The sequence below is a fragment of the Molossus molossus genome, unplaced genomic scaffold (genome assembly GCF_014108415.1).
Source record: "Molossus molossus isolate mMolMol1 unplaced genomic scaffold, mMolMol1.p scaffold_m16_p_14, whole genome shotgun sequence".
Taxonomy (NCBI): domain Eukaryota; kingdom Metazoa; phylum Chordata; class Mammalia; order Chiroptera; family Molossidae; genus Molossus; species Molossus molossus.
In genome coordinates this window covers 35813803-35830187 of record NW_023425349.1, presented here as the reverse complement: position 1 = coordinate 35830187, position 16385 = coordinate 35813803, and the positions used below count along the sequence as shown (strand labels likewise).

General features: G+C 43.8%; 1 pseudogene; it reads right to left on the bottom strand.

The window, feature by feature from the left end:
• Window positions 1-2627: 2627 nt before the first annotated feature.
• On the bottom strand, window positions 2628-3801 carry LOC118629892 (annotated as a pseudogene).
• Between the last annotated feature and the right edge of the window lie 12584 nt (window positions 3802-16385).

Here is a 16385-nt window from a genome sequence, read left to right as displayed (position 1 = left end):
CCTGGATCAGGGCACATTCAGGAAGCAACCGATTAATGTTTCTCTCTCACATTGATGTTTCTCTCTCTCCCCCCCCCCCTTCTCACCCATCCCTCCCTCCCACTCTATCTGAAGACAAACAGAAAAACATCCTCTGGTGAGGATTAAAAAAAAAGAACCCCACTCTGGACCCACCAGGCTTTGTCTCTTCTTGTCCTCTCCCACCTGTATTCCTGCTCAGGATTTTGTCCCCAAGACTGGGACCTCCCTGAGGACAGAGAGACAGTCTACAAACACAGAGAAACAGGAGGCCAGAGTGGTCACGTAAGCATATTATCCAGCAGCTGAAGGAAGCTTGTAAAATCCACCTACCCTGGCTCCTCATACCCCATTCTCACTGAGTCAGGTCCTGCTGGGTCTGAAGAATGCCCTCAAGCTCCTACTATATGCAAAACATGTCTGTCTGTACATGGTCAACTTTGTACATGCATTAAAATTAAGAAACATCATTCCAAATCTCACTATCTTTCTAGTCTAAAAACATAATATATAGTGGTTAAGAGTGTAGCCTCTGAAGCCAGACTCTTGGGTTCAAATCCCAGCTCTCTTGGTTACACGTTACTTAATTTTTCTGTGCCTCAGTTTTCTTATCTATAAAAAGGAGATAAGGGTATCTACTGCATAAAGTTATTGTGAATATTAAATAAGCTAATAACACACACAGACGGCTTAGACGAGTGGGCTTGGCCTATAGCAAATTCTCTTTTTCTAAAAAAATATGTTTTTAAATATATATGTGTGTGTATATATATATATAATCGAACCAGCAACCTCCTGGTACATAGAACAATGTTCAACCAACTGAGCCACACCAGCCAGGCTATAGTAACCGCTCTTGAGAGTTTGCTCCTATTACTCTCTGTCCCTCCACTATTTCAGTATTTCATAATCTGCCCCTAACAATCCAATCTTCATATAACTGTCAACATAATTGACCCAGAGGTCTAAACACAGACCTGATGGGGTCTCTCCAGTACTTAGAATCCTTCTGTGACTCCCCATGGCCCTCAGGATGGTGTCTGGCTCCCTAGTCCTGCTCACAATGCCCTCACATCTGTCCTAGTGCTCCAGCCTCAATACCTCCCTTCTCACTATGCCTTGACCAGCTGAACTCCCCTTGACGCTCTCTGCCTAGAACTGTGTCTCCCATGGTATGCTGGTAAATGCTTGACAACTAGGTCTCTGGGAAAAAATGTATGCATCTATATACATACATAAGTTTATTATAAATTTTACTGATACAAAGCTGTAAAATAATTTACACAATTTATAAATACTATGTAAACAATTTACAAATACTAAATATATATTCATAAATATAAATACTAAATTATGCTGTGCTCTTTATTGTAATTCTATAGTATTAATTGCTCTTTAGGATGATTTCTTTCATTTTTGCTAATTATTTTTTTTAAATATGTTTTTATTGATTTTTTTAGATAGAGGGGAAGGGAGAGAGAGAAATTGGTGTGAGAGAGAAACATTGATCAGCTGCCTTCTGCACGCCCCCAACTGGGGATCCAGCCCGCAACCCAGGCATGTGCCCTGACTGGGAATTGAACTAGGACCTCTCAGTCCATGGGACGACAGTCCACTGAGCCACAACAGCCAGGTGATTTTGCTCATTCTTATATTTGTAGCCAACCTATGGTTGCAATGTATCCAAGATTTGATAAAAACCAGACCATGAACAAATGGTTGGTTACTATATGATTCCACAGAAATTCATTCACTTCATTGACTAACAAGTATAGTTCCAACATTTTTATTTATATTGAAAAATAAGAGCCCTGGCTGGTTTGGCTCAGCAGTTAGAACATTGGCCTGCGGACCTAAGGGTCTCAAGTTCTATCTCCAATCAGGACACATACAAGAACCAACCAATGAATACATAAATAAGTGGAACAACAAATCAATGTTTCCCTCTCTCTCAAAATAAATAAATAAATAAATAAATAAATAAATAAATAAATAAATAAATTTATTTTTGTTTGCTTTGTTTTACTGCTGTGTTTGATATACTTGAAGTAATGAACATCAAGCAATTCATTTTACAGAATCTTTACTTGTACATTTGTTCTTAGGTTGCCTAAAACATTTAAATACAAATAAAATGAGTGGAGCAAAATAATGAAAGTAAACAGCAAGTAACTTTACAAATAATGGAATGTGAACCATTTCTGCCCTTATCCAGAGTAAACTGGGTCACAACTAAAGGAACTTCTGCAGCTCTTGTCAAAGGTGTGCACATTGAGACCGAGTATTCCTCAAGTACACATATGGTTCAACATGTACTATCCATGGGCTATTCATTTCTACCACAGCCCTCCAAGTGCTCCAAAACCAAAATACCCACAACTACACCTGTGACTGGAACCAATTATTCCTTTTATTCTCCACCAGGACAGATCAATATGTAGGCAGTTTTCTTTGCTTAGACATGAAAGCAGTTTTAACACTGGCCCTTGTGAAGCCACAATGTACCAAAAGTACTATGCCAAATATTTTTAACTTGTATAAAAATTCTACATCCCCATATTGGCCATCTCAAGATGAAAACATAACTCCCTAAATGTTAAACAGCTCTACTCCCCTAATATTAAACATAAAAACCACATGGGAAATATAGAAATTCAAATAGAAGTAACATAAACCTGTCATAAATTATAAACAAAAAACTATTTGTGGGACAGCATGGATGACAAATGGTCTACTGTGTAAATTTTAGAATGAGGTAGACAAAAGTTGGAAGGCCAGTTAATTTTCTCCTCCTTCCCCTGCTTGAGCTTCATCTCCTTGGGTATCCGATGTCCACAATGTCAAGTTGTCTCTCAATAATTGCATTATTAGTGTGCTGCCTTTGTATGACTCTTCACTTACTGTATCAAGTTCAACAATGGCTTCATCAAAAGCTGTCTTTGCAAGAGAGCAGACTTTCTCCAGGGAGTTCAGAATCTCATAATAGAACACAGAGAAGTTAAGGGCCAGACCCAATCTGATAGAATGTGTTGGTTGCATTTCCTTTTTGCTGATTTCAAAAACTTCTTGGTATGCTTGTTGTGACTGATCCACAAGCCCTTTCTTGTCATCCCCTGCAGCAACCTCAGCCAAGCAACGGTAACAGTCTAGTCACCTTTCATTTTCTTTTTTTTTTTTAATCCTCACCGGAGGATATTTTTCTATTTATCTTCAGATAGAGTGGGAGGGAGAGAGAGGGAGAGAGAGAGAAACATTGACATGAGAGAGACACATCGACTGGTTGCCTCCTGCAAGACCCGGACCAGGGCCGGGGACGAACTGCAACCGAGATACATGCCCCATTGGCTGTAATCGAACCCGTGACTCATTGGTCCACGGGCCGAGGCTCTAATCGCTGAGCCAAACGGGCCAGGGTCCTTTCATTTTCAGAGAGAAGACTTTGTTCTCTGCTTGTGAAGCACTGGGGATCAAGAACTTTTCCAAGAGAGATAGTACATCATTGCAGGTATCTCATAGTTTGGTCTCAATTTTTTCTCTGTATTCTCAAACCATCTACTGTTTTTTCTCAGCACCTTCTGTCTTTTGCTCAATACTTGAGATGACCCTCCAAGATGACCTACGGGCTCCTACCACATTTTTATAAGGAACTGAGAGAAGATTCCTCTCTTCATTGGATAGCTCAGCTCCTTGCTCTGTTTCGGACTTCATGCAGACTACCATGTCATCATATTGCTCAGCCTGCTCGGCCAGTTTGACCTTCTGCAACAGCTCATTTTTATCCATGACTAGATGTTCTGTGTCCGGAGTGAGTGGCGGTGGACCTATGGGGACTCAGCAGTCTCTAGGCGGCAGCGGCAGTTGTGGCAAGGCTGAGACTCTGTCCCTAGATCTCGCTGCTGACAGACTACAGCTGCCAGTAAAAATATATTTTTAAAAATATATATGTAGCCCTGGCCGGTTTGGCTCAGTGGTTAGAGCGTCGGCCTGCGGTCCAGAGAGACCCAGGTTCGTCCTGGCCCTGGTTGGGGTCGTGCAGGAGTCAACCAGTAGATGTGGCTCTATCACACCAATGTTCCTCTGTTTCTCTTTCTCTCCCTCCCTCCCACCCTATCTAATGATAAATGGAAAAATATCCTCAAGAGAGGAATAAAATGGAAAAAAATATATATGTATATATATAATAAAGTGGAAAATTATATATAATAAAATGGAAAAAATATATATATATACACACACATTTATGCCCGGCTGGTGTGGCTCAGTAGATAGAGCACTGTCCCATGGACTGAGAGGTTCAGGTTCGATTCCTAGTCAGGGCACATGCCCAGGTTAAGGGCTTGGTCCCCAGTGGGGGCGTGCAGGAGGCAGCCAATCAATCTTTTTCTGTCACATCAATGTTTCTATCTCTCTCTCTTTTCTTCTCTCTCTAAAAAAAAAAAAATAAAATCAATGAAAACATATTTAAAAAAAACAAAAACAGCCCTGGCCAGAGTGGCTCAGTGGTTGAGCACTGACCCATGCACCAAAAAGTTGCCGGTTTCATTCCCGGTCAGGGCACATGCCCAGGTTGTGGGCTCGATCCCCAGTTGGGGGCGTGCAGGAGGTGGCCAATCAATGTTCTCTTTCATTGATGTTTCTTTCTTCTCCTTTCCTCTCTCTCTAAAATCAATCAAGCAATCAATCAATCAATAAATAAAAACCATTCTTACTCACAGGCTGGATCTGGCCTGCTGGCTATTGTTTGTCAACCCCTGTTCTAAGCAATTAATCAAAACAATAAATTAAGCCCTGACTTATTATGTTAGTCAATTTCAAAGATGTAAATACCGCCGCATGGCCGATTTCATACTACCAACTTCTTGTCACTGAACAAGAAGTTGGAAAATGATGAGTAGCAGCACACCATTAAATAGTTTCTCCACCTAAAAGGTTCAATAGATGTAAGTAATTTCAAGGGCATAGATAAGAGTAAAATGTAATAACAATTAAGAAGTAATGAATTTGATTATTACCTTTGTTTTTAAAATAATTTATGTAATTATTTATACATTTATATAATTTAATGGCTGTGTTTAATAAGCAGTTTAAAAGATTTTTGAGCCCTGGCCGGTTCGGCTCAGCAGTTAGAGCGTCAGCCTGAGGTCCAGAGAGGCCCGGGTGCAGTTCCCGCTAAGGGCACGTACCTCGGTTGCAGTTTGTCCCCGGCCCTGGTTGGGTCGTGTAGGAGGCAGCCACTCGATGTGTCCCTTTCACATCAATGTTTCTCTCTCTCTCTCTCTTTTCCTCTCTTTCCCTCCCACTCTGTCTGAACAAAAAATGAAAAAATGTCCTCGGGAGAGGAAAAAAAAAAAAATTAAAAATTTTTTGAAAACTTAACAATTGGCTTTTGTGAGCCTTTTAGGGTGGCTCCAAAACCTTTGCTATCCTCCATGACCTCCCAGCCCAAGGCCAACTGACCCTTCCGGATTCAGGGTCTATGTTACTTCTGCCCTGACCTCCCCTAGGCTGGACATGGTGCCTTCACTGGGTTACCACAGCTGTTTGGGTTTCTCTTTCAGAATCAGTAAAGGTTAAGCTGCCACATTTATCACATTTATTTATTTATTTATTTATTTATTTATTTATTTATTTATTTATTTATTTATTTATTTTTGCCTGTTTTTCCTCAGGGGGAAAACACAAGGACCAACAATCTTGTTCACCTCTGCATCCTCCCGAATCCATCATCTGCCCCTCCTGCATCCCTTAGAAAACGCCTGGCAGATAGAAAGCACTCCATAAATATCTGAGGAAGGAAATGGCGCAGGGAGGAGAGGAGGGGTTGCTAAAGCCTTGTGGAGGGACCCTGGGGCAAAGAGACAGGATTAGGGAAGTGAAAGCCCGATGAGGTATTTAAACCAGGGGCTCAAAATGTCTGGGAAGGCCCTGGCTGATTTGGCTCAGCGGTTAGAGCGTCAGCCCGCAGACCAGAGACCCAGGTTCAGTTCACATCGATGTTTCTCTCTCTCTCTTCCTCTCTCTCTCTTGCTCTTAAAGATAAATGAAAAAAAAAAAAATGTCTGGGAAGGCAGGATCAGAATATTTCCTAGTTGTCATGGGACCTTCTAGAGATGTCTGATCAACCTACCTGCCTCCTAAAGCACCACTATGCCCCACTATGCCCTAACAGCTAGGTCCAGGCTCCCCCATCTCCACCACATTCAACACAATTTCAGCTGTGTCTTCTCTTGGCTCCACAGGAGTTCAAGAGGAAATTATACCCTGGTCTTCCATGACCAAGTCAGGGAACACTTTGGTAGGCAAGGACCAAGGAGATGCTCCGCCTTTCTCCCCATTTCACAGAGGAACAACTGAGGTCCTGGGCTGGGAGGTGGCTGACCTAGCCTTAGATGTCCCAGGGCAGACCTTGTTCTCCAGGTCATCCTGTCAATTTCTCCTTCCTTCTAATAAGAAGGAAGGGCTAGGTGACATGGATATTTTTCCTTCCCTCCTGGGAAGCAGCCCAAATAAAGAGAAACCTCATCCTTCCTGTTCATCATCACCTTCTCCTTCTGTAGTCTAACCTGAATCCATCCTGCTTTCATAATACTTTTTTTCCTTCTCAGAAAAGGACCTTGGCTTCCACCCTAGAAGGGACATCATCAAGGAGCTGTTCTTCACCCTCCAGCCCCTCCTCAGTTTCACAGCAGAGCCAGGACCTAGCCCAGCCCAGCGTCTGTGACCAAGCTAGGGTAGCTGGCTTGTTGGAGCCACCTCTCCCATCCTTGACCTTTGTCTGGGATCCACCCTCATCTACTCTGTCTCCACAACACATACACACACACCCCATCCTGGGGCCCAGACTCCACTGTCCACCTGTCCAGACTCGCTTTCTGACACACCCAATCCAGCCAGTCCCCTGTGATAGAATGTCTCACTCAGACAGAGAAAGGAGCAGGGAGAGGAAGCCTCGGGGAACAACTTCCCACCACAGGGACGACTGACATCCTTTCCCCAGCTTGGAAAATTCCATGAAGAACCCCAGACCCCAAACACACAAGTTTAATGTGTGGGCCGTCAACTTAAGAAACATTTAAATTTGTAGAGAATTTTTGTGAGTTTATTTGAACCAAACTGTTCAAATTGTCAGGAAGCAAAACCTAAACCGATTGAGATAATGCTTCAGAGAATGGCAGTTTTGCACCTTATTTTATATATTACAATCAAAAGAGAAGACGTGCCCTGGCCAGTTTGGCTCAGCGGTTGGAGCATTGGCCTGCGGACCAGAGAGTCCTGGGTTCGGTTCCCGCTAGGGGCATGTACCTCGGTTGCAGTTTGTCCCTGGCCCTGGTTGGGTCACAAGGGAGGCAGCCACTCGATGTGTTCCTTTCACGTCGATGTTTCTCTCTCTCTCTCTCCCACTCTATTTGAACAAAAAAAGGGAAAATGTCCTCGGGTGAGGATTAAAAAAAAAAGTTTTGATTTTAGCCCTGGCTGGTTTGGCTCAGTGATAGAGTGTCAGCCTGTGGACCAATGAGTCTCGGGTTCGATTCCAGCCGAGGGCACGAACCTTGGTTGTGGTTAGTCCCCGGCCCTGGTCGGGGTCATGCACCAAGCAACAAATCGATATGTCCCTCTCACACAGATGTTTCTCTCTGCCTTTCTCTCCCTCGCTCTCCCTCCCATTCCGTCTGAAGATAAATAGGAAAATATCCTCGGGCGAGGATTTGAAAAAAAAAAATTAATTTCAGCCCTGGTTGATATGACTCAGCAGTTAGAGCTTCAGCCTGTAAAACCTTTGTCGTGGGTTTGATTCCCCGTCAAGGACACATAACTGAGTTGCAGGTTCGATTGCCAGCCTGGGTCCAGGTTGTGAGGGAGGCAACCACTTGATGTGTCTCTCCCTCTCTCTCCCCCTCCCTCCCTTCCACTCTCTCTGAAAATAAATGGAAAAAATATCCTCGGGTGAGGATTAACAACAACAAAAAGCCAATTAAAAATATTTTTAAAAATAAATAAATAGTCTGGCCAGTGTGGCTCAATGGTTGAGCGTCGACCCATGTACCAGGAGGTCACCAGTTTGATTCCCGGTCAGGACACATGCCCCGGTTGTGGGCCCGATCCCCAGTGGGGGGCATGCAGGAGGAAGCCAGTCGATGTTCTCTCTCACCGATGTTTCTATCTCTCTCTCCCTCTCCCTTCCTCTCGCTCTGAAGATTAAAAAAAAAAAAAAAAAAAAGAACGCTTTGGCCAGTTTGGCTTAGTGTTAGAACATCGACCATCAGACCACAGAGTCTCAGGTTCCACTCCGGCCAAGGGCACGTACCTTGGTTTCGGTTTGGTCCCTGGCCTGGATCAGGGTCATGTGGGAGGAAACCAATCAATATGTCTCTTTCACATTGATGTTTCTCTCTCTCTATCCCACTCTATCTGAAGATGAATGGAAAAATATCTTCGGGTGAGAATTAAAAAAAAGAAGAAGAAAAAGAAATTAGATATCAGAGGTAATAAGCACAGGGGCCTATGGGAGTTGAGAGGAGGGGCACTGAACCAAACTGGGGTGTGGGATGGCAATGAAAGCTTCCCTGAAGGAAGGGACATCTTTAACAGCTGAGAGGTAAGAAGGAATTAGCCAGGCAAATTAATGGGGACAGAATGGATGTTTTTCCCTGAAGAAGAGACAAGACGTGCAAAAGCCTGGAGGGAGGCTGGGAAATGCCAACACTAAAATTCTGTGTGGCTGGAATAAGATGGGAACGTGGTGATGATAGAGCGGTCAGCCTGGAACAGATCATGAACTGTCTTGTACATGTTCCTGAGAGTGATGGAAGCCATTGAAGGGCTGTAAACAGAGGAGTGGCAGGGGTAGATTAGTGTGTTAGGAAGCTCAGTGTGATTGTAGCTCAGAAAGCATGAATTTGGAGTGGAGGAACAAGAATGGAGTAGAGAATCTGGTTAGGAGGCAGCCTGCAGTAATGAAGGCAAGAGATGGTGGTGGCCGGGACAAAGAAAGTAGCGTTAGGGATGGGAAAAGGGGTTAGAGTGGAGCATGGTGCTGGAGAATAATTGGTTGTGGAAGTGCCTCTGGGTGTCTGGCTGGGGTGGTGCACCTCTCTGAGACAGGAACCAAGGGAAGAGCAGAGTTAGTGAATAATCACATCTTATTTTCATGTTTCAAATAAGAATTTCTCAAATTCACATAACTTCTTAAGTGTGCCATCACGTGTGTGTGGGTTTTTTTGTTTTATAGATCAAGACAGCACTCAGGATACTCTTCCTGTGCAGGGTGAGATTACTCTGAAGAATTAAAGTGAAAGTTCATGAGGTGCAGCAAAAAAGGTACATTTAATTAATTACACCACACTTAACTGATCACTCTTTTTTAAAATGACATTTGGTTTATTTATTTATTTATTTAAAAATATGTTTTTATTGATTTTTTTTAGAGAGAGAGAGATAGAAACATCGATGTGAGAAGGAAACATTGATTGGCCGCCTCCTGCGCGCCCCTCACTGGGGATCGATCCCGAAACCTCAGCAAGTGCCCTGACTGGAAATCAAACCAGAACCTCTCAATCCATGGGATAATGCTGCTACATCCGCTGAGCCACACCGACTGAGCAACTAATCACTCTTTATTCAGGCCTGGTGCTGGGAGATAGACAAGCGGCTCGGCCTCATAGAATTTACAATCTAGTAAATCAAAAAGTAATATAGGATTATAAAACACTGACATTTTCACATAAAACATTATTTTTGCCTCTTTGTTTTTTTTGTTTTTTTTTACAAGTTCATAGCTTTTATTATAAAAGTAATAATGCCTATCAAAGAATATATGAAAACTATAAGCAATAAAAATAAATTGCTCACAATTCAGAAACAACGCCTATTAATCCTTTCACTCCTTTTCATCTTTTTTTTTTTTTTTATCCTCACCCGAGGATATTTTTTCCATTTTTTTGTTCAGATAGAGTGGGAGGGAGAGTGAAGAAGAGAGAGAGAGAAACATAGATGTGAAAGGGACACATCGAGTGGCTGCCACCCACACGATCCAACGAAGGCCGGGGACAAACTGCAACCAAGGTATGTGCCCTTAGCGGGAACTGAACCCAGGTCTCTCTGGACTACAGTCTGACACTCTAACCACTGAGCCAAACCGGCCAGGGCACTTCTTTTTATCTTTGAATCATTATACTCTGTTGACATAATTGAAAATAATTCTTCATAAGCCTGTTGGTATAATGCCCTTTTCACCTAATGCATGATTATAAAATAATTATCAACTTTTCAGAACTATGATTTTCATCACTAAGATACTTTATTTAATTTATCCTTTATCATTGAGTATTTAGCTTGTTTCCAAGTGTTTGTGCCTACTCAGCAAAAAAGCCCTTGAAAATGGACAGCAAAAACACAATAGGGAATGAGCAAGTTAGTGTGTGTACAGCCCTTAGCAAGTTAGTATGTGTTCATCACTTCTTACAGAGCCTGGCACTTTAAGAAGACAGAGTTGGTTCAGATAGCAGCAGCCTTGGGCATGGGGCTGGACAGGGATGGCAGCAATGTTGGAGAAGTTAATGGGAACTGGGTCAAGTGACTGCATAGTTAAGAAAGGGGCAGTGGTTCTGATGCAGGGATGATGGTGAGGTTGATGAGTGACAGGGTCAGAGATGAGTGGTGACCATGATGGTGACTTAAGAGTGACAGGAAGTGTGGGTGGTGATGATATGCTGGTGGCAAACTAGAAACACCTACCCTGCCCCCTCCCCAGTATTTCAACATAGGAACTGTTTCCTAGGCCTCAGGTCCCATGACTCAGATCCAGGCATCAGCCAGGCCCCAGATAATATCTCTAGGCACAGCCATAGCCAGGAGGGCTGGCTGGGTGCCTCTCCTGGCTGTGCCCAGGCCAGTTAAAGGACCCAGGCATGGAGCCTTAGTATCTCTGTCTCCTCCTCCTGGGTCCACATCTACCCCAATCTGAGGTCCACCAAGAACACTAACCTCTCCTTGGAGAATACAACTTTTGCCACAACTGTCCTAGCTAGGACTTTGTCTAGTATACCTGCTTCTTCCACAACTGATCCCACTAGAAGTTTCTGAGCTTTCTGCTTTGTCATAACCATTTCCTGGGAAGAGAGAAAAAAGAAGGCGGCTTCAAGGAGGGCTGGGTTGGGGTTTGAATAATCCCATCCAGTCATCCTACAAACATTTATTGAGCCCCTTGCAACATATGAGGGGCTGACTTGTACAACCAGACCTGTTTCCCTGTTTCCATGAAGCTCAGACTGGGTGACAGAAATGTAAATGGCAGTCACCATTGAGAGTCACCATTGAGAGAGAGTGCTATTCCCTTGTAATAGAGAGGGGCAAACTGCTTTTTATTTATTTATTTATTTTAATCCTCACCCGAGGACATTTTTCAATATTTTGTTCAGATAGAGTGGGAGGGAGAGAGAGAGAGAGAGAAACATCAACATGAAGGGGACACATCGAGTGGTTGCCACCCACACGACCCAACCAGGGCCGGGGACAAACTGCAACTGATGTACCCTTAGCGGGAACTGAACCCGGGTCTCTCCGGACCGCAGGCCAACACTCTAACCGCTGAGCCAAACCGGCCAGGGCACAAACTGCTTTTTAAAATCTGATGAGCCCTGGCCGGTTTGGCTCAGCAGTTAGATCCTTGGCCTGCGGTTCAGAGAGACCCGGGTTCTGTTGTTTCCTCTAGGGGCACATACTTCAGTTGCAGTTTGTCCCTGGCCCTGGTTGGGTCATGCGGGTGGCAACCACTCAATGTGTCCCTTTCACGTCGATGTTTCTCTCTCTCTCTCTCCCTTCCACTCTATCTGAACAAAAAATGGAAAAGGTGTCGTCGGGTGAGGATAAATAAAAAAATCTGATGAGAGTAGGTCCCATTAAAGGAAATCTCAGGACTTTTGCTACTGACTCTTTTGCCTTTTTGTCAGCTGAATACTTTACAAAATAATTTATAGTAAGCAATCATGAGGGAGAAAATAAAGAGAGGCAATGAGAAGGGAAAGAAAACCAGTGAGGTAACAGAAGCTGGGGTACTGTGAATGAAAAAGGGGTACTATGAAAAGTAACCGCAGAGGGTTATCTGATCATAAATTCCTAACTGGGCAGATCACGGTGGGTAGTCACACCACAGGCCTATAACTTCTGGGGTCTTTTTTTTTTTAATTTATTTTTTATTTTTTCTTCATTGATTTTACATAGAGAGGAAATGAGAGGGAGAGAGAGAAACATCGATGAGAGAGAACATCGACTGGCCACCTCCTGCATGCTCCCCACTGGGGATCAGGCCCACAACCTGGGCATGTGCCCTGACCAGAAATCAAACCGGCAACCTCTTGGTGCATGGGTTGACACTCAGCCACTGGGCCACACTGGCCGGACTCTGGGGTCATTTTTTAATTTAATTATTTTTTGAAAAATCTTTATTGATTGATTTTTTTTTTTTTTTTTAGAGAAAGAGATTTGTTTTTCCTTATTTATGCATTTATTGCTTGATTCTTGTATATGCCCTGACTGGATATCAAACTCGAAACCTTAGTATATCAGGATAGTACTCTGACCAGCTGAGTTACCCAGTCAGTCAGGGCATATAACTTTCTTCTTCTTCTTCTTCCTCTTTTTTAAAAACATTTTTATTGATTTTTAGAGAGCGAGGAAGGGAGAAGAGAGAGAGAGAGACATCGATGTGAGAAGGAGACATCGCTTGGCTACCTCCTGTCCCCTACTGGAGATTGAACCCTCAATCCAGGCAGTGCCCCGACTGGGAATCAAACTTCCAACCTTTTGGAGCATGGGATGATGATGTTCAAACAACTGAGCGGCCAGGGCCTAAATAATGTTTGAATAAGGGGCCCTGCCTTTTCTTTTTCTTTTTTCTTTTTTAATCCTTACTCAAGGACGTTTTTTCATTTTTTGTTCAGATAGAGTGGGAGGGAGAGAGAGGAAAAAAGAGAGAGAGAAACATCGACGTGAAATGGACACATCAAGTGGTTGCCACCTGCACGACCCAACCAGGGCCGGGGACAAACCTCAACTGAGGCACGTGCCCTTAGCAGGAACCGAACCCGGGGCTCTCTGGACCGCAGGCCAACGCTCCAACCGCTGAGCCAAACCTGCCAGGGTTGCCTTTTCCTTTTTCTTTAGGCCCTGAAAATTATGTAGCCAGTCCTATAGAGTTGCTTTGTTCTGGTAAAATGTCACAATTCCCCCTTTTTTCCCCCTTCCTTTATTGAGTTTTGAGAGAGAGAAAGGGAGAGGGAAAGAGAGATAGAGATAGAGATAGAGATAGAGATAGAAACAATGGATGAAAGCCCTGGCCAGTTTGGCTCAGCAGTTATAGCATCAACTTGTTGTCCAGAGAGACCCAGGTTCAGTTCCTGCTAAGGGCATGTACCTTGGTTGCAGTTTGTCCCCGGCCCTGGTTGGGTCATGCGGGTGGCGGCCACTCGATGTGTCCCTTTCATGTTGATGTCTCTCTCTCTCTCTCTCTCTCTCTCTCTCTCTCTCTCTCTCTCTCTTCCTCTCTCTCCCTTCCCAGTCTATCTGAACAAAAAAATGGAAAAATGTCCTCGGGCGAGGATAAAAAACAAAACAAAACATGTAGCCTGGAGCTACTGCCCGGTGTCCTAGAAGCACAAGAGGATCCAGGCTTAAGATGAAGCTGACACCATGGAAGAAGGAGAGGAAAAACCAAAAGGACATTGGTGCTGGATAAAGCCTCACCTGAAGTTTTTCTCTGATTTTTCAGTTATGTGAGCAATGAATTACCATTGTTGCCCAAGTCACTATGAGTCAGATTTCATCTTTTTTTTTTTTTTTTTTTGCATTCAGATGCTTCCTACCTGATATTGCATATATTTTGTTCATTATAGTGTTCCTGGTACCTACCACAGCCTGGCATAAAATTGATCCTCAATAAATATTTGATAAAATGGTTTTCCTTCCCCCTTCCCTTCCTTCCTCCTTCCCTTCCCTTTCTTTCTTTCTTTCTTTCTTTCTTTCTTTCTTTTTCTGCCCCCCACTCTCTCTCTCTCCTCATCATCCTTCTCATCTCTTATCCAGTTCAAACCCAGTCATCTGTTTAATATAAATTTTAATTCCCTATTATCATCACCTAAGGGAAATCAGGTTCAGTGCCCCCATAGAAATGAGTCAAGAATCCAAAAAAGTAATAAGCAGCTGAAATCACTATATACCCTTACATGAATTAGGGTAACAGGGTAGAACACTAATTGCCCCATAGGAACCACTTTAGATTTTCCCATGATGAGCCTCACCTGTAACTTCAGAAATGAATTCTTGGGACCAGTCAGTTTCATTATAATCCTGAGTTACATCCACAGCATCTCCAGCTGCAAGAAACTCCTGGGTCCAGTTCTCAGACAAGGCCAAGTCTGCCACACCAGTTTCCAAGTGACAGCAGCATCCAAATATGGAACCCCCTTGGCTCTATCTGCACAGACAATGGTGATCTCTCCTCCCACCAGACTCTGGACTCACCTCTCTGGGGTGCCTGGCGGAAGCTTGACTGTTCAATATCCTGCATCTCTGCCAGGAGGTCATCCATCTTGAAGGTCTGAGGGGCACGAGATACAAGTGGTTCATTTTGGTCCTGGAGGAATTCAGCCACCAACTGTCAGAAGAGAGATGGTGAGATGAACCCAGCAAGAGACAGGCCCATTGGATGGGGGTTACTAATGTCAAATAGAAGAAAAGGAAAACACAAAAACTATAGATTTGGAAATACTCAAGAAATACATTTTTATAAAACAGGAGGTCCAAGGCAAATTTCATTTAGTCAGGAAAGTCCAAAAAAAAAAAAAAAAAAAAAAAATATTTGATGAAATGAATTAAACCCAAGTCTTCTGGCAGAAAAACCAGAGGTACTACTTTGCATATACCCTTCCAGGAGCCCTTCTGCAGTTTCTGTTGGTTTCATTGATCCTGCATACCTCAAGGGATCCCTGCAGGTCCCTCTCTTTCCTTGCTAGGGCCCAAATCCTGGAACAGCCCGGAGCTTAGTCGTTTCCTGCGCATCCCCTGGCAGCCCAGCCTGCTGTGACTTCTCTCTGACTAAGTATCCCTGGGCTTAGAGGCTGTACCCTGAGACTGGGACCCAAACCTGGACTGGCCACTGCCTTACCCAATAGCTTCATACAAGTCACCTATATTTGAAACTCAGCCTCCTGCTCTGTAGAATGTTAGAGGATGTGGACCCATTGACTTCAGAGAATAGGGTGGCCCTGACTCTCTGGTTGCTGGGATTCCAAACTTCTGTGAGACAGCCCGGCCGGTGTAGCTCAGTGGATTAAGCATCGTCTCATGGACCGAGAGCTCCCAGTTTGATTCCTGGTCAGAGCACTTGTGTGGGTTGCAGGCTTGATCCCCAGTGCAGGGCCTGCAGGGGACAGCTGATTGATGTTTCTCTCTCACAACAATGTTTCTATCTCTCCCTCCCTCTCTTTCTAAAAAATCAATTAAGCCCTGGCAAGTTTGGCTCAGCGGTTGAGCGCCAGCCTGTGGACCAGAGAGTTCTGGGTTTGGTTCCTGTTAGAGGCACATACCACAATAATAAATAAATAAATAAAAATTTAAAAAATTTTTTTAAAAATAAAAAATCAATTAAATAAACTTCTGTGAGACAGACCGTGCTACCAGTTAGAAATAGGGAGTTTTATTCAATTATGCTGTTCTCTCATTCAGCAAGTATTTGTAAACAGTTACCATGTGCCCTTCCCAGACACTGGGACTCTCAGTCACATTCTTTAAACTTCCTGCTTCCTGACCACTTACTCTGAAATCTGGGTTGTGACCTCGAAACCTAAAGGTTTCCCAATCCCACATCCTGACCCCTGTTGCCCCCATTTCTTTATCCTCTGTCTCTGAACTTACCCTCCCACACACACTTCCAACCTGTCAGACTTATTGTATGTGTGGCTTCTGGCAACCCATGAGTAGGAGTGCGTTCAAGTGTGTGTGCTCAATAAGTGTGCGTTCAGCACTGGCCGGTTTGGCTCAGCTGTTAAAGCGTCTGCCTGCAGTTCAGAGAGACCCAGGTTTGGTTCCCGCTAAGGGCATGTACCTTGGTTGCAGTTTGTCCCCGGCCCTGGTTGGGTCGTGCGGGTGGCAGCCACTCGATGTGTCCCTTTCACGTTGATGTTTCTCTCTCTCCCCCCCCCCCCACTCTATCTGAACAAAATATGGAAAAATGTTCTTGGGTGAGGATTAAAAAAATAATAATAGTGAGTGTGCATTCAGTGTGAGTGCACTGAGTGTCAGTGTGTGCATGACTGTGAGAGTATGTGTCAGTGTAAGGACATAGAGCGCAGGTGTGTTTGTCAGAGTGGGGA